The sequence below is a fragment of the Dermochelys coriacea genome, chromosome 5 (genome assembly GCF_009764565.3).
Source record: "Dermochelys coriacea isolate rDerCor1 chromosome 5, rDerCor1.pri.v4, whole genome shotgun sequence".
NCBI lineage: Eukaryota > Metazoa > Chordata > Testudines > Dermochelyidae > Dermochelys > Dermochelys coriacea.
Window position 1 is genome coordinate 34,790,335 of NC_050072.1, and position 24,723 is coordinate 34,815,057.

A 24,723-nucleotide genomic window follows, 5' to 3' on the forward strand; every position below is an offset into this window, starting at 1 on the left:
CATAGGCCTAATCACATCAGCCACACTCTCAGAGGCTCCTTCACCTACACATCTACCAATGTGATATATGCCATCATGTGCCAGCAATGCCCCTCTGCCATGTACATTGGTCAAACTGACAGTCTCTATGTAAAAGAATGAATGGACACAAATCAGATGTCACGAATTATAACATTTCAAAAACCAGTTGGAGAACACTTCAATGTCTCTGGTCACGCGATTACAGACCTAAAAGTGGCTATCCTTCAACAAAAAAACTTCAAAACAGACTCCAACGAGAGACTGCTGAATTGGAATTAATTTACAAACTGGATACAATTAACTTAGGCTTGAATAGAGACTGGGAGTGGATGGGTCATTACACAAAGTAAAAACTATTTCCCCATGTTATTCCCCCCCTCTCCCCCACTGTTCTTCAGACGTTCTTGTCAACTGCTGGAAACGGCCCATCTTGATTATTACTTCTAAGGTTTCTTCCTTCCCCTCCTCGCCACCCCCCGCCCCCCACTGGTATAGCTCATCGTAGTGATCACTCTCCTGACAGTGCGTATGATAAAACCCATTGTTTCCATGTTCTCTGTGTGTGTATATAAATCTCCCCACTGTATTTCTACCGAATGCATCCGATGAAGTGAGCTGTAGCTCATGAAAGCTTATGCTCAAAAATGTGTTAGTCTCTAAGGTGCCACAAGTACTCCTTTCTTTTCGTCTCCTTGGGAGTCCTCTGGCACCCATAGTCCAGCTGGAAGAGATGGGTGATGTTTTGTCAGTATTCCCCAGTTCCCAGGATTTAAGGTGGATGAAGAAACAAGGAGTGGGTGAGTGCACCTGGGCCTGCACCTCACTCCCATAACCTGCCAAGAGTCCAACAGGCACCCTCAGGTGCAGCGTTGGAGTCAGTCATCAATCAGCCTTCCTATACCGAATCAAGGATTGCCAACCACGGTGCCCAGGGGCAAGGGTGGCAGCCCAGGTTCATCCTCCCTCGACAATCCTGCGCCCCAAGGGATACGAGTTGGCCGGACGAAATCATTGGCAGGCTTGGGCAATCTGCTGATAAGAGTGGGCCCTTCTCAGAGGAGAGGGCAGCACTCTCACAGGTTTGGGTGGGACTGAAATCCCACAAAGGAATACAGCGCAATTAGGGAAGAATACCCTTTCCTCCATTCCTAGCAAAACACAATCAGGAGACAACAGCTGATGATCCTAGAGCTCATTAGGGATTCGATCCCCTCTCAGCAATCACCTGTCTAAAGGTGTAAAGAGAAGATGTGGAGAGGAGAATTTGTGGATTATTTACCTTGCTGTTCAGGGAAGAGCAGAAAGAGAATGGGGGGTAAACGTTACAAAACAAAGGAGGACAAACCCCTCAGGCCTAAGATGTCTCAACTCTTGAGAACTGGTTTGCAGTCCTTTACATTTATGCAAGTATCATTTGTGTGAGAAGCCCAAGAGGTGTATTTCCGTGTTTAAGTATGAGAACTTAATAGCAACGGCTCATGCTACATGTGGCCAGGAGTATCATGGTTAAGGTATGACAGGGAATTAGGCAGAGGGCAGCAGAGGAGCCTGATTTACTCCAAGGTAAACAGACCGCCCCCCAGCTGGCATTCACAGACAGCAGCTTGCCAATGCCAAAACCTCAGCTTCAAAATGCCAACATAAAAGCCAATGTGTGTGTTCCATTTAAAAATAGGAAATGTTTGTACCGCATTGGCAACAAAAACACCACTGCAGAAGATGAGGAGTTCAGCATAGTGCACTCTTGTTATGGAGAAAAAGGGCATGGGAGCAGGAAAGAGGGGTCTACAAGATCCAAGTGCCTCAGGAGATGCTGCAGGGGGAGGCAGTAACTATAGCAGAGATGGGCAAACTACAGCCTGCAGGCCACATTGGCCGCGGGACCTCCTGCCCGGCCCCTGAGCTCCTGGCCGACCCGCCTCCAATTGTTGCCCTCCCCTGCAGCCTCAACTCACTGCGCTGTCAGCGCAATGCTCGAGTGGCGGGGTTGCGAGCTCCTGAGGCAGTGCAGCTGCAGAGCCCGGCCTGGTGCTCTGTACGCGCGGTAAGGGGGCAGGGAGGTCAGGGGGTGCGGATGTGGATAAGGGTCAGGATGGTCAGAGGGCAGGGGGTTGAATGGGGTGGGGTCCTGGGGGGGCCAGTCAGGAAGGAGGAGGGTTAGATAGGGCGGTGGAGAGCAGTCAGGGGCAGGGGTCCGGGGGTGGTGGATGGGGCAGGAGTCCCGGGGAGGGGCATCAGGGGCACAGAAGGGGTCGGGGAGGGACCGGGCAATGCCTGGCTGTTGTGGAGGCACAGCCTCCACTAACCAACCCTCCATATGATGATTCCGAAACCCAATGCAGCCCTCAGGCCAAAAAGTTTGCCCGCCGAACTATAGAAAAGGTCCTTTTCCATAAGATATGGGGTTATGTAACCTGTTATTGGACGACCCTAGGAAAACAGACGCTGCTCACTTATGGAATGAATTTGGGGCTGGTTTTCAAAGCCCTTGTGAAGGCACACGGTGCTACTCCTGGGCAGAGAGCTTGAAGTCCATTAAAGTCTTTGAGCATAGGAAGGGGAGGGGGGGGGGGACACACAGAGGTGGCAGCAGGCCCCTTCAATGCCGAATTATGCACATCAACCTGGCTGTGTACTGAAGAAGGCAAGAGGGAAATACAGGCCAATCCATCACCTTTACTACCCCCAGGCCTCATCGGAAAATGACGTGTTACCACAGCTGTGTTCGTGAGATTAATAAGTCACATGATGCTGTGGTAGCCGTGGTTAGGGAGTGGGGCCTGGGCCCTGTTGCAAAATGTGACATCCTATGGACTTTAACCTGCTTAGGTTTCAGTTTGAGGGCCAATACTATTTTGGTAAAGTCATAGACATGGGGTGCTCAGTGTCATGTGCCACTTTGAAAGATTCAGCTCCATGCTGGAGTGGGCAATTGTGCATGAGACTAGCCTGCCTCACAGGGTGCACCATCTCAACAACTTCCCTTTTGAAGGAAGGGTAAGGACATGCAAATGTGAGTGCATATTTCTGGCATTTCACAACCTAGCTGAGTGCCTCAGGATTCCCCTTGGCACAGAAAAAACAGAAGGCCGTACCCAAGGAGTAACATGCCTGGATATCAAACTAGACACAGTTCAGGATCTTTCTAGGTTACCTACAGAGAAGTTAGAATTAGGGCACTGATACAGGCTTTCAAAGAGGCAAAGAAAATTACAGGTGATCATGGGGCACCTGAAGTTTGCATAATGAGTGGTGGCTCCCAGGCCAGCATTTTGTGCCCATCTGGCATCAGCCTTCTCTGGAGTGTGAACCCCCCCACCCCCTCCCAAACACTTTATCTGAGTGACAAGAGAAAATGAAAGAAGACTTAAAAGTATGGGAAAGATTCCCGGAAGAGTTTAATGGCATTTCAATATGGCATTCAGACTGGTGGTTCAAAGCTGAGCTGCAGGTACAGTCTGACATCTCAGAAGGTAACTTTCAGGAAGCGTGGTGTGCACAGAGGTGCCCAGAAAGCTGAGTGGCTCAGAGTATTACAGGGGACAGGACTTTCCTCGACTTGTTTTCCCCGAAACTGGTAGCAGTCACTATTTGGGGGGCAAACTTTCGGAACAAAAAAGTCTATTTCTGGTGCAAACCAACCAACCTGTGGTCTATATTCTAAATAGACAGCTAAGACTGCTCAGGTAAATGAGGCTTGTGAGGTCCTCCGTTTTACACTGCCTAAAGTTTAACATCCTTTTTCACGCAGCGTGTCTCGGAAGTGGATAATTGTGTCACGAATGCTTTCTCAATTTCAGGACAAATTCAGAGAATTCACCCCGCTGGCCAGCAAGCATCCACAGGCAATGCCCCAACGACATCGGAATCTTGGCTCAAGACAGCTATGGAATGAGCAGCGGATTCAGTTGCCCCACAGACTTTGAGGGCCTATATGGCCATTCTTTCAGAGTTCATGGAATTCAGGATACAGGAAGGGCTTCAACCTGGATGGCCCATACTGACACACCAGGTTGTGCAATAAGTGATGTTCTTGACCCACCACAGTTTGGCTCCCTCCACTATCTCTGGCCAGCTAGCAGGCCTGTCCTACTGAAGTAGGTTGGTGGGTTTCCCAGACCCATCCCAGTATTTCATAGTGCAGAAACTCTTAGAAGGGCAGTCCAAGAGGGAAGACAAGTTACCCAAACACTGGAAACCCTGACAGGATTAGTACAGGCTCTGCCATGGATCTGCAATTGCGGGAAGTAGGCTATTTCATTTAAGGTGGCATTTATCATTACTTTCTCTGACGCTTTTAAAGCAGACAGGTCCCAGCATGCATTAAATATAACAGACATAACTATCTTCAGCAGCAATGTCCCTGCACTTAACACACTCAAAAACAGACCAGAAGAGAAAGGGGGCGTATGTGGTATTGAAGGAATATGCAGATAGGCGCTTGTGCCCTGTAAAGGCAATAAAAAGCCTCACTAAAAAGCTTGGGCCTGCAGCCACGATCGCTGTTCATTCACAGCGATGGCAGCTTCTTGACAAGGTACTAATTCAGCATGGTATTGAGTAAAAAAAAACCTTGTGCTACTGCAGTCTTGATCCCCCCCAAAATTTAGTACCATTCTTTCAGGATTGGGACAGCAACATCAGCAGCTGCAGGGGGCTTCAGACCTCATCAGGTGTAGGCTATAGGGTGCTGGAAATCAAGGTGCTACAGGACTCACGTTTGCACCAAGGGAAAGATGGCAGGGAATGGCAAAACGTAACTAACCCAGTGTTCTTGCTTGTTTCAGACGCTACACAGAACATATGCAATATCTGGATCTGAGAGCAATCTGCAGTGTACTAGACCCACAAGCAAGCCGCAGCTCAATCTCAGGCTGTTTGCATACAGAAGCAGCATGCAGTGGGATCTAAATACCAATAAAAGAGGCACGTATCAAACAGGCACATACTAGACTCCTCTCAGGCCAAAGGCAATTAAGAGTGAACTGAGGGTGGTTCGCTCACACAGCCCTATATAGCCTCAGTACGGGGCATGAGGATGTGTAGGCAGCCTGCATGGGTTAAATGGGCACTACTTCCAAAGATCTCTGATCAAAGGTGCAATGGTGCATGTGCACCTCAAATTGAGCATCCACTGGGACACTACTCGAAGAAGAAAAATAAGTTAGCTACTGCTGGATCAAATTCATCCCTGGTGAAACATTCACTGACTAATAGCTGCTGAAAAGCAGTGTGAACATGTAAAGTTCAATACAAATGGCATGAAGAATAAGGTTTAATTCTCCACTTAGAGTGTTATTTGCTATGCATTATAATAAACATGAAAATGTCATTCATGTTTGCCGCATGTCAATAGGTTCCACACAAACAAACAAAACTTTCAACTCTCCAACTTTCAAGTAAGAGAACAGCTTTGCTACCAGTCAATGCTGCAGACAACTTCAGATCGAAAAGCAGGGTACTTTCCTTCTCCTACATCAACAGTAAAGATTCTTTGAGGTAAATTATACCCTCAATCACATCTGTGCAATTCCATCAACAGATTTCCAGAGATCTGATGCGAGTTTAACAAACAATTCTGTTGAAGTTGTTTCTAGAGGACTAGAGCCCAACTCACTTTCTTTCAATTAGAGTGGTCCTCCAGTGCAATGAGAAGTAAAAACCAGTATATATTTACTTTAGACACAAAAGCAAGCAGATACATGACTCCACACATAAGGAACAGGTCTGTTGAGTTAGAAGGTGCCATTTTTACCTAGTCAGTTTTCCGAAAACCAGCACCACACTATAAATTCCCCTTTTTAGGTTCAAAGGTACTCTCAACTTGCATTTTTAACAGCTGTAATAATTTTACATTAACTTGAGTGTTATAACTTAAATTTTAATACAGCCTTTACACTGGTGATTGTACAGATGGGCTTTACTAGGTTACAGTCCGAACACATTTGTTCAAGACAAGACACTAGGGAAAACTCACCTTCAATGTAACATGTTTGAAAGAGAGGATAATCACACTGAGCTGTCATTTAAAATAAGACAAGATCAGTTCGCTGAGAACATATGCTTGTTCAGGACTTGTTACAGGGAAACCTCAGAATTGAGAAAAATATTTCCAAGAGTGTCTGCACATGCCCACATTGGAACAGATTAAGAAATGTCTGGCTGACGTAGTAAAGGACACTTCTCTAAAGCAATCCACATTCCTCTCTTAGGACATAAATCTTATACAAATAATACATGCTAACCACCAAAACAATAAGGGGTCAACAGCTTTTTTTCCTAAATTATTAAATATAAAATTTGTACCATCCACAGTGTAGCAGAAAGATGTACGCTCACAAAAGTGATTTTTCATACTATTCAGGCCAAATTCCAACAGCTTAGCTTGCAAAGTCTCAAATGATTCTGAACTATCAGAGGCCTTCAAGAAACTTGGAAATACTCTGGTCAGCCAAACAGCCATAAACAAAATAAATTAAACCAAATTTTAAATATGGCAGTATCTACTGTTACAGCGAGCCAAAGCAAACTACAAAAAACTATGTCTAACACGGCATGATAGTTTTAGCAAGCTATAGTACAAAAGGTCAGACATTTCCATCAATCAATACATACATACTGGGACAGATTAAAAAAAGGAATTTAATTTAGGTTCCAAAGCCCGACATAGGGCATAGAAGCAATTATGTATGTCCCACAATTTTATGACTAAAAACTTAGATTATATGTAATATCTGTGGCTTCTTAATATTGTCTAAATTCACTGAAGTTAATTATAAACTAAAACTTCTGCATTTGACACTAATCTTGTGCATAGACTTTTTTGCTAGATTGTATGGTTGCCAACTTTCTAATTGCACGAAACCAAACATCCTTGCCCCACCCCTTCTGAGGCCCCATCTCGTACTCACTCCGTCCCCTCTCCCTCCATCGCTCGCACTCCCCCACCCTCACTCACTTTCACCAGGCTGGCACAGGAAGCTGGGGAGTGGGAGGGGTGAGGGTTCCAGCTGGGGGTGCAGGCTCTGAGGTGGGGCCAGAAATGAGGGGTTTAGGATGCAGAAGGGGTTCCCAGACAATTGGAGCTGTGGGGATGGCGCTTGAGGCAGGAGCAGTGCGTGGAGCCTCCCTGGCCACCCCTGTGCCTAGGAGCCGGAGGGACATGCCAGCCGCTTCCAGGAGCCGCAGAGAGCCCACCTTAGCCCTGCCGACCAGACTTTTAGCAGCCTGGTCACTAGTGCTGACCAGAAGCACCCGGGTCCTTTTTCGACCAGGCGTCCCTGTCCAAAAACCAAACACCTGGCAACCATATGTCCACTTTCATAAGCATTTAGCATATCCTGCTACCAAAGAATACATTTAGATACCTGCTAGCAGTGGATGATGCCTATATGGCGGGGGTGGACAAGTGCTGCACCCCAATCAAAAGAGACTTAGGCATTAATCCAGCCTCCAAAAACCCTTCTATAGCAAAAAGAAAAGGAGTACTCGTGGCACCTTAGAGACTAACAAATTTATTTGAGCATAAGCTTTTGTGAGCTACAGCTCACTTCATCAGATGCATATTAATTCAAGCTCAGCAGTTTCTCACTGGAGTCTGTTTTTGCCGCTTTTCTGTTGCAAAATTGCCACCCTTAAATCTTTCACTGAGAGGCCAGAGAGTTGAAGTGCTCTTCTACCGGTTTTTGGATGTTATCATTCCTGATGTCAGATTTGTGTCCATTTATTCTTTTGCGTAGAGACTGTCCAGTCTCCAAAGAGCAACTGCTGAGCTTGAATTAATATGCCAACTAGATACCATTAACTTGGGTTTGAATTTGAGCATAAGCTTTCGTGAGCTACAGCATCTGATGCATCCGATGAAGTGAGCTGTAGCTCACAAAAGCTTATGCTCAAACAAATTTGTTAGTCTTTAAAAGGTGCCACACGTACTCCTTTTCTTTTTTGCGAATACAGACTAACACGGCTGCTACTCTGAAACCTTGGGTTTGAATAGAGACTGGGAGTGGCTGGGTCATTACACATATTGAATCCATTTCCCCCGTGTTAAGTATCCTCACACCTTCTTGTCAACTGTCTAAATGGGCCATCTTGATTATCACTACAAAAAAGTTTTTTTTCCTCCTGCTGATAATAGCTCTTCTTAATTAAGTAGCCTCTTTCAGTTTGTATGGCAACTTCCACCAATGATAGATAGAGACAGATCCAGACAGATAGAGACAGATCTTCTTACTATGTTCCATTCTATGCATCCGATGAAGTGGGCTGTAGCCCACGAAAGCTTATGCTCTAATAAATTTGTTAGTCTATAAGGGGCCACAAGTACTCCTGTTCTTTTTATAAGTGTTTTGACTACTCTACATCAACTGTGAGGGGAAAAATACATTGAAGCTAAGCATTCAGATGCTTCACAAAAAGAAGAAAATGATTTGATCCACCGGCAAACAGCAAGAGCAATGCAGCACAAAGGCAGCCATTACAGATGGATCCTTTGGAAATAAGGGATATCCATATTGCTCTACACAAAGTCTTGTGAAGGATTAAGTGCTCTAGGTCAAAACAGGTCATAGACTCAGAAAATAAATATTTCTGAGATGTGATCTGGGTTGCTAAGGAAGGGCCACACATTTTTAGCACTGCCTGGGGAAACACCCCTCCGACTGGTTGCTTTCCCCACTTGCTTGGGTACTCTTCCCCAGGAAGCAATCAGGACTTATGCAGGAAGAGCTCACCCCTCTCCCCAGTAACATGACACCACTCTCACAGGAAGGGATTGGGAGGACAAAGAGCTGAGCCCTGCAGAGCAGGTTTGCTCTTTCCTTCCTCATCCCCCCCTGTGAGAAACAGACCATTCCTTTGCTCCTTTCCACTCTGCAACACCCAAGGACGGGGAAAGGGACCCCTTTGAAGCACGCACACACACACACAGGCCTGGGAGAGGGCTGAAGAACCTCAGGAGCTGCAAATGCAAGGCTGGCCAGGGCAGAACTGATGTGGCAGTTGGAATGCACAATTAATTGCTGGGCGGGGGATGGGCAGATGCAAGGGTGATGAGACACCCCACATATACTTTTTCAAATCATTCTGAACACTGGTCACATCTTTGGTACTTGCTCTCCTCTCACTAACTCCCCACCCCGGTACCATTTTACCCAATGAGTGACTTCACCTGCAAGTGATAAATGCTGAAGACAGGAAACAGTTATTGATCCACAGCAACCAGATGAGGACAATATTACCACCTCATCCTCCACAAAATGAAGTCACAGAACCCCCTTTACCCAGTTTATTAAAAGAAAATAATCTCACTTATTTCATTATCTGGATTTAAAATATATTTAAATTAAACTGAAACAGTTTTACTCTTAGTTTTCTTGGATATTTTCCTCCCAATTATTTTTTTACTTTGTAAATTCAGCTCATGTGAGAGTTAGAAAACTATGATAAATGGAGAACATGACACCCCACAAGAACCAAAACAGAGAAATTGAGCTGAGACAGGACTTTAGTCAAACTGTTTAAAACTCTTGCGCACCGGGGTGGGGGGGGGGTCTCCCACAAAACCAGAGAATACTGAATTTATCATTCATGATCTTTCAAAATGTGAAAAATCACAAGTTAAATCTCTCATACCTTCTTTATACTATTATATAAAAAAGCAAAAAAGAATGTAGGACAATTTTTTAAAACTTGCTTGCAGGTGATTTTTAAGAAATAGTAAACAAGGTTTTCATTAACTGCTGTTCCAAGTCAGTAATTGGATTGCCCAGGAGTAGACATTGGGACCCACATTAAATAATGTCCACTTCCTCCTCTAAATAATTAATTCAAGACAATAAAGTTTTCATGTTAAAACTAAATTAGTTAGTTGAAACAACAAGAATAAAAAAGAATGTCATATTCAAATATATTTCAAGCATTGGCAGCAGAATGACAAATTAAATTAATTTCAGATACATACAGAATAATACAAATATGGATGGCTTGAAAAAAATACCAACACCGTGCAGGTAAAGTTGTGCACAGGAGGACTTTACAACTGCTGAAGATCAGAAGATGGTCAGTCAATTAACTTATGAAAGTGTTTATATGACCCTTATCATAGTATTTCAGTGCTAATTTGAAATTTTGTAGTTTTCAATCCGTGAAGTTCACTGCTTTCTCTCCTTCGAGCTCAAGTTTTAAGGAGTTAAGAGCCCTGTTTTTCCCTTGTATATTTTTCATCTCAAAGCAATTCTTGTTTACAACAACTGCTGGATTTCAATACAGCCTATTTTGTTCACTCATCTATTTGAGAACAGATCCAAGAGGAAATATCAGGACTAGTAATGAACTCCTTTGTAGTTCCTGACCTGCACAGGCAGAATTTTTTCCACAAACTTAGCACCGCAACACCTGAAGTAAGAAACAGTTTAGAATTTGGCTCTCAAGGACCCAATGATAGCAATATTCAAAGACGGATTGGGTTTTAATATGGATAACAAGACTATCCAGAGTTCTAATAATTCATACAAAGTATTTGCTGGGATGAAGACAAATCCTAAATGATTGGGACCATCATGGGAGGGGGGCAGGGTGGGACGGGCCAGATTATCCTATATCTGTTTACCACAGGGGTTTTTGCACCTTCCTCTGAAGCATCTACTGCTGGCCACTGTCGGAGACTGAATGTTGGACTAGATACACTATTGATCTGATCCAGTATGGCAATTCCTATGTTCCTAGCCCCTATGGAAATGTTATAGAGGAACAGTGCCCCTCTACTGTCTATGTGGAGCACAAGGTCCCCTTAAGCAGAATCAGATAGTTAAACAAAGGTTCCACTATCCCTGCAGGAAAGCAATAGTGGTAGAGCAGTGGGGAACAGGATGTTTTGGCTAGAGAAGAGCCATGCAGACAGACCATAAGGTGAGGAGCCCCCAGAGCCCTCCCTTGTAAGGTAGGGGGTTTCCACCAAGGAAGCAGTCTATAAGTACCCCACAATTCTCCTTGTGAAGCACCAGCAGCGCAGAAGAGGTGGGGTGATCACCTCTCTGTTTTAAGCATCTGCCCCAAACTCACAGCCAGGTTAGCAAAACCTAGAGGTTTTCTTGGCTTTTACTCAGCCTGTAACAGGAAGTATGGTCACCCGTGTGTTCCCATTTTATCTTCTTAGTCTCGAACTGCAACAACCTCTCAGGTCACACTGAATTCACCTTCTGACACTTACATCCAAGAAGTGCCCCACTGTTCCAAACTCCTCTAACTCCTTATTACCCCCAACCCTTTCCTTCTGCAGAATTCCCCAAACCACTCCTGGATGTCCCAGACCTCTTGCTGCTACCTTGCCTCCCAGTAGCCAGTCTACCTCCAACGTTCCCCATTCCCAGCTACCCTTCACTATATTCTTCCTTAACGCTGCTTTTCATGACTCCTCCCTCAGTCTCAACCCACAGATTCCAGCTGTGTCCAATCTCCCCAACAGACACACTTCTAGGCCCTGTGCCTGCTTCCTCCAAGCTTCCTCTATCCTCAGTAGCCAGGTTTTCCCTGGTGCCCCTGGCTCCACACAACTCAACCGGCTCCCAGCCAACCCTTTGTTGAACTGCATCCCAAATTTTCATTCCGAAGGAAAGAAAGTGCTGGGAAGGATAAGGGAAGACCAACTCTTTTTTCTTTCTCCACCTTCCAGTCTGTCAGCTTCCAAACTCCTTCTGTGTCACTCCCCTGACTTGCACCCAAACCCTCCCTGCTGTCACACACCAGCATACCAGATATCCATCCTGCCATCCCCCTCACCATGGCTTTTAGTTCTGAAAAATCTGGTGTCTCCTCACCCCCCCCCCAAGTCAGGATCAGAATGAGTGCTGCTGTAAGGAATATTACATGGCTACTTCAATGGTTATTCAGCAATCTCGCTGCAGATGTTTCTAATACCATGATAGTTAGCTCCACATTCAAACTTCCTAGCCAAAGAATGAATATATTTTTGTGGTTTGCATTATTTTCTAAATATACTATGTAAATGTTATACTGAATCACGGACAGTGAATTAAAAGCAGCTAGGAGCAAATCATTTGCTTTACAAAGCATTCATGCTTTTAAATGCTCTTCATTATTATGGAAGATTAAAATACACCCTCTAGTGGTCCACCATACAACTACATAAATTTCAAAAAAATTGCACACATTTAGGTACTATTTTAAACAGCATCAAATGCATATTTTTAGGGTAGTTTACAAGAAATCATTTAGAGCAAAATTTGAGCCAGACATTTCACAGAATGTGTATTATATAGTTTAGTTCTTTCACCAAGCCTAACAACTTGACATCTAACTTGTGACAGAGCACTCTTAATACAGCCTATTTCTCAATTCCTTTTAAAATGTTTTAACAGGAATTACTGCTCTAGTTGGGTACTCATTCTTTGGGCTGGCCTGACGGCAACCACCAAATATGTTCAGATCCTCCCTTCCACTACAGCCTGCCACCTTGCAATTCCAGTCTACTTTCAGTTTCATATCTGCAATAGATTAACACTCCCCTGCAGAGAGCATGCAGAATCAAGGTCACCGAAATGGACTATCCACAAAATATGTTGAATGCACAGTGTAAGTGAACAGGCGACAGGGGTAAATAAACTTGCTTTTTAACCTCTAAAAGATTGGTGGTAATTGCAACAATAGTAAGGACAAAATTTGCAGGTTGATTGTGTAAGCTATTTGAGGATATTAAAGGAATTTTAAAAAACCCTGCAAATATCAACCAGTTTCCCCAACCCAATAGCCTGTTACTTATCTACAAAGGGCTTATCAGAAAGCAAGAGAGAGTGTGCTTGACCTGCACAGGAAGTTTTTATGGTAATATTCTCCAGTCAATATAAATAAAATCATTTGGCATGGAGTGTGCACACAAACAGGGCCTTTTTTTGTTGTGTTTTGTTCTTAACTAGCTTTTCACTAATAAAGTTCTGTTTCTGCAGTTATTTTCTTGAACTGTTAATTTCTAAGTCTTCCTAAATGAGCAACACTGATCATGATAAAAATGTGTAAGACTCATTTTCAGAAAAAAGTTACAGGAATTAAGTTTATTTAGCCTAGCAAGATGCTCAACCAAGATGATCACATAAAATGATTAGCAGAGTAATTACTCTTCACACTGTCTACATTGAAATAAAAAGTTAAAGGATAATAATTTTACACGGCTTATTAGGACAAAAAACTTGAAGTAAAGCTATGCTCCAGTCCGGTCACAAACAAAAGCAAATGCCAAGAATAAAGCTTAAAACTACAGAACATTATCCTTCATAATTCTTCAATTCCTGTAATCTTGCATGTTACTTAATAAATAGCAAGTAGTTTTCAGATAGAAGCACGATTCTTAAATTGACATCCTTTTAAATGCTGCTTTCAGAAAGACTTATTCCTTTGGACCAACAATTCTGCAATGTATTCTAAACTTTTATGAAGAAGAAAGTCTTTAAAGTAATACTGCATTAAACTATTAAATATGTTTAATAACCCTTATGAAGAATCAGATTAATCAATATATAATAAAATCATCATTAAAAGGTCCAGCAGTCCAAGGGCCCAGTCCTGATCCCACTGACATCAGAGAGAAGTTTCCTAGAATTTAATTCTGGATTAATTAAAAATAATCAAAACAGAATTGGACCCCAAAACTTCAAGATATTTAGGCTACTAGACCTAAGGGTTTTTTTGGTTTTTTTTTTGTTTTTTTTAAATCAATGGAAAATCATAAACGTGACTCTAAAGGTCATGGAATTCTTGCCTCATGTGTAGAATAAATAAAAAATATATACATCTACATCAGAGAAAACAGGAAGCAGATGTGTTGTGACATGGAACATGATAATAGGACCATTCTGTTAGCAGATGAAATTGACAAAGCAGATAGTAAAATGTACATTTCAATTTAAATTGAGCAGTGCCACAGCAAAGCAAAAGTGAGATTTCCTCAAATCATCTGACATGAGTAAACCAGAGAGGTTTACTAAAAAATATATACTGTGTAATGAGATTACTGCATTTCAGCAATGGATAACTTAATACTTATAAGAAAAACGGCCATGCTGGGTCAGATCAAAGGGCCATCTAGCCCAATATCCTGTCTTCCAACAGTGGTCAATGCCAGGTGCCCCATGCCAGGTGTCCCAGCGGGAATGAACAGAACAGGTAATCAAGTGATCCATTCCCCATTACTCATTCCCAGCTTCTGGCAAACAGAGGCTAAGTATAGCATCATTATATATAAATTGATTTTTAAAACCTACAGTAGTATATACAAAAGTACTTTGGATTAAAGGTGCTGTATTAAAAAAGTCATTAATCCAACAATTTCCTTAGGAGTTGATATTTCACAGATTGTAGTCAACTAATAAGCATGTCCCACAACGCAGTTGGAATCTGGGACATGAGAGTTTGCAGGATTCTGAAATGTCTATAAAACTAAAGACACTTTGTGATATACAGATTTTTGAGGGGTTGCATAGAAATTCTAAACATAAATCATTCTAAGTCTGCAGGGTTCCTTGAGCATAACATTGAAAAATCCAACCCAGACTTTCCATAATATAAAAAAAGGTATTCAACAACCTGAGGACAGCTGGCAAACAGGGAAGTCTCTCACACAAACTGAATTAGTCATAGATGAATGGAGGTGATCTAACTCTGCCTGTTATTAAACTTTATATTATCTCACCCCATGTGAAACATTGTAATACAGTTTCCAAATGCTCAGTACAGTTACTATCTGCTGATTATTAACTATATGAATCCACTGCTCCATGCTACAACTTCTCTATTATCCTTTTAATCAGTTTAAACACACACACACACACACACACACACACACACACACAATATAAATACAATTTTTAGCTCCTCATAGGCCACCCTCAAAAGGGTACATTCAGAATCAAAATCCTCCCTCTGCTAATCACTTAACAGCCCATTTGGGAATAGCAGTCTTCTAAATCTAACCAACCAACCCATGATAACCATAGCTCATGAACTGAGCTTCTCCCAAGTTAAGATGAAATCTAAGGCATCTATTTTTCATCTGGATAAATATAGTGATTTTATTGACTCAATGGTAGCCATTACCACCTAACTGAAGTTTGGCTCTGAAGTTGACAATCAAGATCTCTAAAGGTTTCCGTGTTTGACAGAGAACAAGTTCTATACATGGTTGTAGTTGTAATAGTTGATATAAGGACAGATAAGTCTATGCATATAAATATGGAATGAAATTAGGTAAGATATGCCAAGAGGTCAAATACATACCTTATCATTGCCCACTCTAAGATAAAACATTAGCTAGATACTTCTGGACTTCAAGCTCTGCTCAACTAAATTAATAGACTCTACAAACTAACTAATGGAGATGTCGACACTCTGGTTCCCTCCTACCCCCCCCCAAAAATCCCTTCCCACTTTGTGTGAAGTTTACAACTGTGCTACTCAACCTCTAAACCTCACCACACTCACGGACAAACTGTATCTCTTAGTCCATGACAATTACTCTTTAAAACAGCTCTCCTTTATCCCTGAAAGACCAAGACCTTCCCCATAAGCAACTAAAAACGGGACATCTTCTACATAAACGCTGAAATCACCCCTAAGAAACAATTTAGTCACATTCTATCTCATGAGTTTCTACAAGATATATTAAAGCCCAGTGATTCTCAAACTTTTTTTTCCGCAGACCACTTGAAAATTGCTGAGGGTCTTGGCAGACCACTTAATGACCTTTCCAACTGTTTGTACTTTTAGCTAACTATTGTAGAACACTTTTATCCAAAGTGCTATATAAAAAAAAACGTAATAAGTGTTTTGTGTTCTACAAATAAAAGCACAACCCTCATATTTTAAATATCAGTAGTCTTACCTTTCTAATGTGATGGACGTGCCCTCTCTCCCCCGCTGTGGTAGCCCCTGAGCTGGGGCTGGGAAGAAGGGCAGTCTCTCCCTCTCTCCCCCACTGCAGCAGTTGGGGCTGCGAAGGAGGAACATCTGTCCCCAGCAACCGCTGCCCTGGAGCTGGGGAAAGCCGCCTCTTTCTCTGGCCACCACAGCTCTGCATGTCCCAAATTCCCTCCACCCCCTCTTCTCATCCCACTACCCCTTCCCACCTACATCCTATTCCTTCCCCCCACCCCCAAGGCCACCATCTCACCTTACATGTGCATCTTCTCCAGGGTCCAGGCACCTAATTAGAGGAGCCACGCCTGCACGGCTCCACTAATTAGATGGGTGACCCTTCATTCTCTCATGTGTGGCCGCCCAGGCATGTACCTTAGAGGGAACTATCCATGGAAGTGGTCCGCAGACCACAGCTTGAGAACCTCTGTCATAGCCAATATACATCAGTATAAATACCACCTCTCCATTTCTACTTATCCACTTTCCCCTTTTCATAGAATCATATAAAGCAGAGCTGAAAGAAACCTCAAAGTCATCCAGACCATGCACTGAGGTAAACCTACAGGTGTTTCTCCAACCTGTTCTTTAAAAACCTCCAATGATGGGGAATCCACAATTTCCCTTGGAAACCTATTCCAAAGTTTAACTACCCTTATAATTAAAATATTTCTTAATATCTAACTTTAAAATTTCCCTTGCTGCATTGCTTCTTATTCTACCTTCAGTGGACACGGAGAACAATTGAGCAAAGTCCTCTTTCTAACAATCGTTAACGTATCTGAAGACTGTTAACAAGTCCCCCCTCTGTCTTCTTTTCTCAAGACGACACATCCCGTTTTTTTAACCTGTCCTCGCAGGTCAGCTTTTCTAAATCTTTTCTCATTTTGGTTGCTCTTCTCTGGACTCTTTCCAGTTTGGCCACAATTTTCCTAAAGTGTGGTGCCCAGAAAGGTCTCACCAGTGCTGAGTATGTTGATTGAGCAATTCTCAAATTTATCAAGATCATTTTGAATTCTAATCCTGTCCACCGAAATGCTTGCAACCCTTCCCAGCTTGGTGTCATCTGCAAGTTTTATAAGCACTTTCCACTCAAGGTCATTAATAAGAACATTGACTAGTACCAGATTCAGGACTGACCCCTGGATGACCCACTAGATATACCATCCCAGTTTGATAGTGAACCATTGATAACTCATCTTTGAGTACAGTCTTTCTACCATCTGTGCACTCATAGTAACTTCATCTACACCACATTTGCTTATGAGAATCTCATGTGTGACTGTCAAAATCACTACTAAAAACCAAGATATATCGCATCTACTGCTTCCCCACTTCATTAGACCAGTAACCCTATTAAAGAAGGAAATCAAGTTGGTTTGGCATGATTTGTTCTTAATACATCCACATTGGCTATTTCTTATAGCCCTATTATCCTCTAGGTCAGAGGTGGGCAAACTACGGCCCGTGGGCCACATCCAGCCCGCAGGACCCTCCTGCCCTGAGCTCCTGGCCCAGGAGGCTAGTTCCCAGCCCCTCCCATGCTGTTCCCCCTCACCTGCAGCCTCACCACCCCACACTGCTGGCACAATGCTCTGGGTGGCCGGGCAGCGCAGTTGCAGAACCACAGCCTGACCCAGTGCTCTGGACAGCACAGCTGTAGCGTCGCCAGCCACCAGTGCTCCAGGCAGCGTGGTAAGGGGGCAAAGGGGATTGGATAGGGGGCAGGGGAGTTTGGGGGCTGGGCAGTCATAGGGTGCGGAACATGGGGGTTGGATGGGGCAAGGGTCCCAGGGGGGCCGTCAGGGGGTGAGAAGTGGGGGGAGTCAGATAGGAGGTGGGAGCTGGGCCACATCTGGCTGTTTGGGGAGACACAGCCTCCCCTAACCGGCCCTCCATACAATTTTGGAAACCCTTTTTGGCCTGAGGGTCACATCGTTTGCCCGCCCCTGCTCTAGGTGCTTACAAATTGGATTGTTTAATAATTTGTTCCATACATGTTCCAGTGCTATATTTGCCCTTCTCCAGTCCTCTGGAATCTCACCCTTTCTCCTAGAGTTCTCAGGAATAATCACTAATGATTACGAGACAGCTTCCACTACTTACTTTAATATCCAAGGATGAATTTCCACAGGTACTGCCAACTTGAATACATCTATTTCTTCTAAATGTTCTTTCCCTATTCTGGGTTGTATTCTGTCTCTCTTGCTGTTAATATTAATCATGTTATGCATCTGGTTACACAATTAACCTTTTGAGCTAAGACTGAAGCAAAATAGGCATTAAACTGCTCTAAATATTCTTTAACCTGTTCTCTCTTCTACCCCTGCCTCCACTCCTCCTCTTTCCCCCCCCCCAAGTATTTTATAGGGGTTTTTTGGGTTCCCACCAAATAGGAGTAAAAAACAGTCACTGTAGTACATAACTACCTTGTATACTACGTTAGTCTCAGTTTCCCTTTGCTTATGTACACAAGATATTTACCTTTGAGTAATTTGTAGGTAGATTGTTAAAGAGCTGCTTTGTAAAGATTGACATTTCCCATGAAAATTGGTCATGCTTTTAAACTTTTCAAGTCCTGATCTTCTGTTCAACTTTCATCCTTGTTTAAAAAGCTTTGGATTTTAATATACATTCATATTTCACTACGTAAAAAAAAGCAATTACAGATCATCAAAACAATCTTTAGACAACAATATGCTGGGGACATATTTTTCTCTAAATGTTGTTTTCAAAAGCGTAAGAATCTGTTTAGAAACTCACAAGGGAGACACTAGTATGAACAAAAGCATGAGGGGCCACTACTAGTCTAAGGAAGCCTCCATTTCCCTTCTTCTTTCCTCCCGCCCATTCCCCTTCCCTCACTCCATTTCTCCTCCCCAATTCAGCACAAGGCCAATAGACCAGACAACTGAAGTTTTATACGTTGTCTTAATTTAAATCATCCTCCTGCAGCTGCAAGATTTCATCAGGCATTTTGATAGGCCAGGTTGCCATGGGCTTCTATGTATCATGTCATATTCTGACTATTAATGAATGCTGAGGGACCACAAAGCCTCATTTCAGAATGCCAGGACACTGATCGAACTCCCTTGTACTCAGGATATGCTGAAAAATCCAGCCCCTAAAATAGGCCCACTTCAAAAGTCCAGCATTCTGGCTACTCTAAACAGGAAAGATTAGGATTTTCCATGCTACTTCCTGTATGTTTTTGTTCCCTTTTCTCCCCAGTAGCAGCTTTAATGTGGTGCTTTAAAACTAGCCTAGAGAACGGATATCTGGCTCAAACTGCTATGGCACAAGTCACCTAACACGTGGTGCTGCAAAGTGCCAAGGTCTGCACACAGACTCTGATGATTATTGTTAAGCTCTTAAAAGCCTGGACAGAGAAACAGAGAACACTGGATGCCTGAGCTTTGCTATATGTTATGCTCTCACCATGCTGTGTCTCAGCCAATTTAATTACATATAGAACACCTCAATTCCCTAACTTTCTTAGCTGAATGTTTTATAGAATACAATATGCTGGCTTGTACCAGCTGACCTAGAATATATCAAATGTTTACTCAGGTTTGCAGTGGTGAAGAGGTAATTTCATGGCAAATCTAAGGGAGGTGAAGGGCCTAAACCACCAATTTTCAAAGAATAAGCTTTTGTTGGCTATAAATGATTGCTAGATTGGAGTGCCTATAAGATCCCACAGCTGGTGTTAGGTGAGGTTGCTGCTAATTGGTGATGCTGACTTGGCAAGTTGAGGGTTGCATGTGACAGGTGGGAGTGTGTGCCTCTCCCCTCACAACACACACAGAACTAATCTCCAAGGGAATAAAGTGGCGGCCACCCAAACAGCAAAGCATAGTGCAAACAGTGAGGTAGATGGAAGGGAAAAGAGCAGCAGTTTTGCCAACTCTCAATTTTATTGCAAGTCTCACAATAGTTAATGTTTTTCTTAAAGCCCCAGTCCTGGAGTCATGTGATCACCTGAGACTCTCAGCTTTCATTTATTTTAAATGAAGTTTCTAGCCTTCTTAGTTGCAAAGAAAGGCCTGAAAATACTCCAGGTTTTTGGGGATTTGATAATACTAGAGTTGTGAGATGGGCAGAGGTAATAGAGTGAAGATGAAACTCGCAGCAGCAGGCAGGAAACAAAGTTGTCTCTGCAGTCGCCTGTATTGTACTGATAGGTGTTTATTTCTCATTTGTGGGAGCAAGCCAGTGTGTTCTCTCACCCAATCCCCCTACTGGCCCCATCCCTCCAACTGAGAAACACTGAGCTAACAGACCAGCTGTATGCTAACTTATCTGGTAGACAGAACTCAAATACACAAGTAGACCTGAAATTCTAACTGTACTAAGACTGATGCTAGGTTTTTTCAATGATTTTGCTTAGGATGCTCATTCTGTCTTTAATCATCCATCTAAATAGTTTTTCCAGATGTCTTAAGTAAAGCAATTCCTCAGACTAATTAATAATCAATAGTAAATCTGAATACCTGCTTTATCAACCACATTTAAGCAAGATCAATAATACTAGAAAAAAACCCAGCCCAGACTTTGTCAGCCACCAAAAAAGTTTAACTTGATAAATTCCTCATTTACAAAGTTCCAGTAGTACCAGACATGAGTAGAGCAGCCTCAGACACATCAATCTTAGTCTGTTTGGTACTAATGGGTACACAATTCACCACACTGTTTATATACAATATTACACACACAAACTATGTGAAAACACATTAAGGTTGAAAATCAAACACTCCAAAGTTGGGAAATGCCAGAATGAAGGTTGATGCATGTGCACATGCATTAGGACAGTAGTTAAGTTATATCACTCATCAGATGATATTAGGACTATGACTATGGGTCATTACAAAACCTAAACTTAATTTTCCCAATACTGTCACTCACACCTTCTTGTCAATGGTCTGTAATGGAACACTCTCTTACCACTTCAAAGTTATTTTTCCTCCCTTGGTATCCTGCTGTTAATTGATTTATCTCATTAGACTGACCTCACACTTGGTAAAGCAACCCCCATCCTTTCATGTATTTATACCTGCTCCTGTATTTTCACTCCATGCATCTGATGAAGTGGGTTCTAACCCACAAAAGCTTATGCCCAAATTAATTTGTTAGTCTCTAAGGTGCCACACGGACTCCTTGTTATTTTTGCTATTATTTCCTCATGACCCCTGCCTCAGTCAGTGCACAGGATGGATGGTGCTCACTTAAAATAAAAATATTGAATAGCTACTTATTATCTTCACTGTTCAATATGCAGCCCCAGGCCTTATTTACTGCACACTATTCAAACCCTGCTCTGAAGATAGAAAAATTAGTTTCCTCAAGGGGTCTTCTATGGCACAAAGTATCTCAATGCTTACAAACATTAAATTTGTTTTCACAATACTCCAACGAGATAAGGGGGTATTATCCTCATTTGAGGGATAGGAAACTGAGGCACAGGGCCACAGTCCTCTGATTTCTCATCCCAATCTCATTCATGTCCCCCTCTAATCAGTCCCAAATTTTACAGTTTCTCTTCATATGGAATCTTTCCATGCATCTAAAAATTCTGCCATCCTTCTCTATACCTCTTCTAATATATATATATTTTGGGATGCAGTGACAAGTATACAGTGTACCATTCGTTTACGTAACAGCATGGTATTTTACATCTCATTCTTTACATGTACAAGCCTTTTGGTTTTTGTTGCACGTTAAGAAGTGTTTTAGTGACTTTTTTCCACAGTGACAACCAGATCCTTCTCCTGAGCCGTTATAGTTGCTTACACGCCAACAATGTGTCTAGGAAGTTTGGTATTATTCCTTCCAAATGCACTAGCTTGAATTTTTCAATTTATTTCATTTTATAAAACTGAAGAATTCAGGCCTATATTTGTACTCATCCTATTCTACATGCATTAATGCCGTCAACAAGTATACAGATCATGGAGCTATAATTTCTGTGCAAGATTCAGATTTCTACTTTAGTACCCTCTGAATCTGCAGTTCTCTTCAACACCTACCCAACCAATTTCAGGATTCCTTTAATTTTCTAAATTCAATTGGTATTAGACAATCTTTTAGAATGCAGTTATGCTCAACTAATTTGATTATCCATACCCAGTGCAAATCAGACTTTTTTATAAGACTGAGGCCATCAGTGAATGCCTAACCATTTTACTGAACTGGATTATAGTTTACAAATATTTTATTAATAGCACACTTTTAAAAAAAAATGGCTGAAGTTCTAAAATGGCTCCGTCTTTTGAACGCTCTGGCTAGCAGATGTTAGATTAACAACCTCCTGAGCCATAGAAAAGCAGCTTTCTTTCCCCACAACAGCTTCCTTGCTAGAGAGGGGTGGTTCTCCTGGGTGGGAGGAGGCATCATATTGCTACTTCTTGCGTTCCCCCGTCTTTTTTTTGGGGGGGGGGGGGGGGAAGAAGTGGTATTCCTTCAATCGCAGTGAATAGTTTAGTTCCAGTCTCTACTACAATTCATGGCTTTAGCAAAATAGCAGCACCATTGGAGCCCTCTGTTTGAAGGGTGAGAAAAACAGCTCTGTATTATTGGTTCACATGTAGAAAGTTCTCTTCACATCTGTAAGGGCTAAAAATATCTTCCCTCTCCTCCCCGCAAATGAAGGATTAAATTCTTCAGAAAGCAATGGCTTAGACTCCACCAGGAAAAAAAAGGGTTGCTATGAGAGGATCGGCATGGAATGGCTCTCCTGATTGAAAAGGGATGTAGAATGCCTACATGATCAGGAAAAACTGACTAGTACACACATTGCTGTAAAATGCATGAAGTTCAAATGGAAAAAATGGATAATCATCAATCTATAATCCTTTACTTTAGTAATACTCAGTTATTACTCATAGCAAAACAAAATGAACTTTTTAAGTTAACAGTACCCCTTTTAGTGTTCAAACAGATAAGGGAGAGAAAATTTTGGGATGACCAGGAGAGACCTATATAATTGGCCTTAAATGGAAAGAACGGCAACTCTGTACCATGAGTAAGGATAGGTTTTAGTCACAGGTATTTTTAGTAAAAAAGTCATGGACAGGTCCCGGGCTGTAAACAACAATTCACTGTCCATGACTTTTACTATATACCCCTGACTAAAACTTGGTTGGAGGGGCAGCGCAGGCACTGGGGTGTAGGGTTGGCAGGGTTCGGGCAGGTTTCCCTACCCTCCTCCTGGGAAGCGGCGACCTTCAGTTCCTAGCTCCATATGTTGCCTCTGCTCCACCCCAAGTCCTGGTTCTTCAGCTCCCATTGGCTAGGAACCTATGGGAGCTGCGGGGACGGTGCCTGCAGGCGGAGGCAGTTCATGGAGCTGGGAGCCGAGGGAGGGGAGTTCCTGTCGGCCTTCCAGGTAAGCACTGTCCCACACTCCAATCCCCAGCCCTTAGCCTCCCCCACCCCCCAACTCCTGCTGCTGGGAGCTAGGGGTGGGTGAGACTGCTCCAGCAGCAGCCGGTGCAACTGTCCCAGGGGCTTCCTGAGCTGGTCAAGTAGCTCCTGGGGCAACCACTCTGGCCACTGTGGAAATCACGGTCACGGAACAACATGGAATCCATGACGAACACAGAGCCTTAATCATAAAACAATCTTCCTGCTCACTATTTTTTGTGACCATTCTACAGCAGTGCCCTTGTTTTCTGTTAGAGTTCAAACTTAGCATTTTTTGCTTACTGATTGTTGATTTTTAAAGTGTCTATAGTATATGAATTATTGTGGTCCTCTTGCACTTTTTTTTATAAATTATTTTCATTCAGAGTTAGCAATAGGACTGACTGTACATGGCGAAAAGGCTAAATTCAAGAGTTAACACATACTAGATATGGCCTAGTAACATCCGAGAATGACAGTACAATGAATGCACTAAAAATCCTGATTCCACATGACAGAGCATAGTCTCCATTTTAGGGTGACCAGACATCAAGCGTGAAAAAATCGGGACAGGGTGTGGGAGGTAATAGGAGCCTATATAAGAAAAAGACCCGAAAAATCGGGACTGTCTATCAATCAGGACATCTGATCACCCTACTCCATTTTAATAAGTGACAATATTTTAAATATCATTACGTAAAACAAGGCTGCAATATTTGTTCTACAGAACATGCAACAGTCTTTCAAGAAATGCATGAATTCCCAAGTACTGTCCGGAAATTAATGAATGAAACTATTTCCAAGAGGAAACAACTTTTCTCTACATACTAGAAAATCTGTGTGTGAGAAAGCGCCTCCAAACTGAGTTTGTATTGAATTTTTATTTATATCTACATCCTGTTTAGCCATTTAGAAAAAAAAGTCAGTCCCATATTGTAGTCCCCTTTGTGTAAGCTTTACAAGAGTTACTGCTGAAGAAGGGAGGGCCCCAGTACTTACATCCTGCAATTCACACCGTATGGCTACTTAGTATCCTCAACCTGATTTCTAAGAAGGAAAAAAAGAAAAGAAAAAAGAAAAACACACACACCTTTCCATTTACTCATGAAACGGCTGATGTAAAAATTGTGGGCCTCTAAAGTGTCTTTTTAAAATACCATTTAACCCATACCACATAACACCTTAGATACAGTTTTGACTCAATCAAAATATTTTGAATAATTGACAATGATAAATTGTGAAAAAGTGGGGGACATATTTTTCTACTAATTTATTTAAATCAAAATATTTTGATTATGAGCCAAAATAGTGTGGCAGAAGATTATCGACTTCATCATAACTGAAGAGCTGCCACAGCACGTATTTGGAAAATCCCGGCTA

General features: G+C 42.5%; 1 protein-coding gene and 1 long non-coding RNA gene across 6 annotated transcripts in view; both read right to left on the reverse strand.

Moving 5' to 3' along the window:
* Positions 1-24,723, reverse strand: part of ARL15 (ADP ribosylation factor like GTPase 15) — a 333,479-nt gene that overhangs the window by 261,336 nt on the left and 47,420 nt on the right. The window lies entirely within an intron of this gene.
* On the reverse strand, positions 9,909-12,619 carry LOC122460169. Its single transcript, XR_006281281.1, has 2 exons — positions 11,278-12,619; positions 9,909-10,416 (listed from the first exon to the last, which is right to left on the reverse strand). It is a non-coding gene; the product is annotated as an uncharacterized LOC122460169 (long non-coding RNA).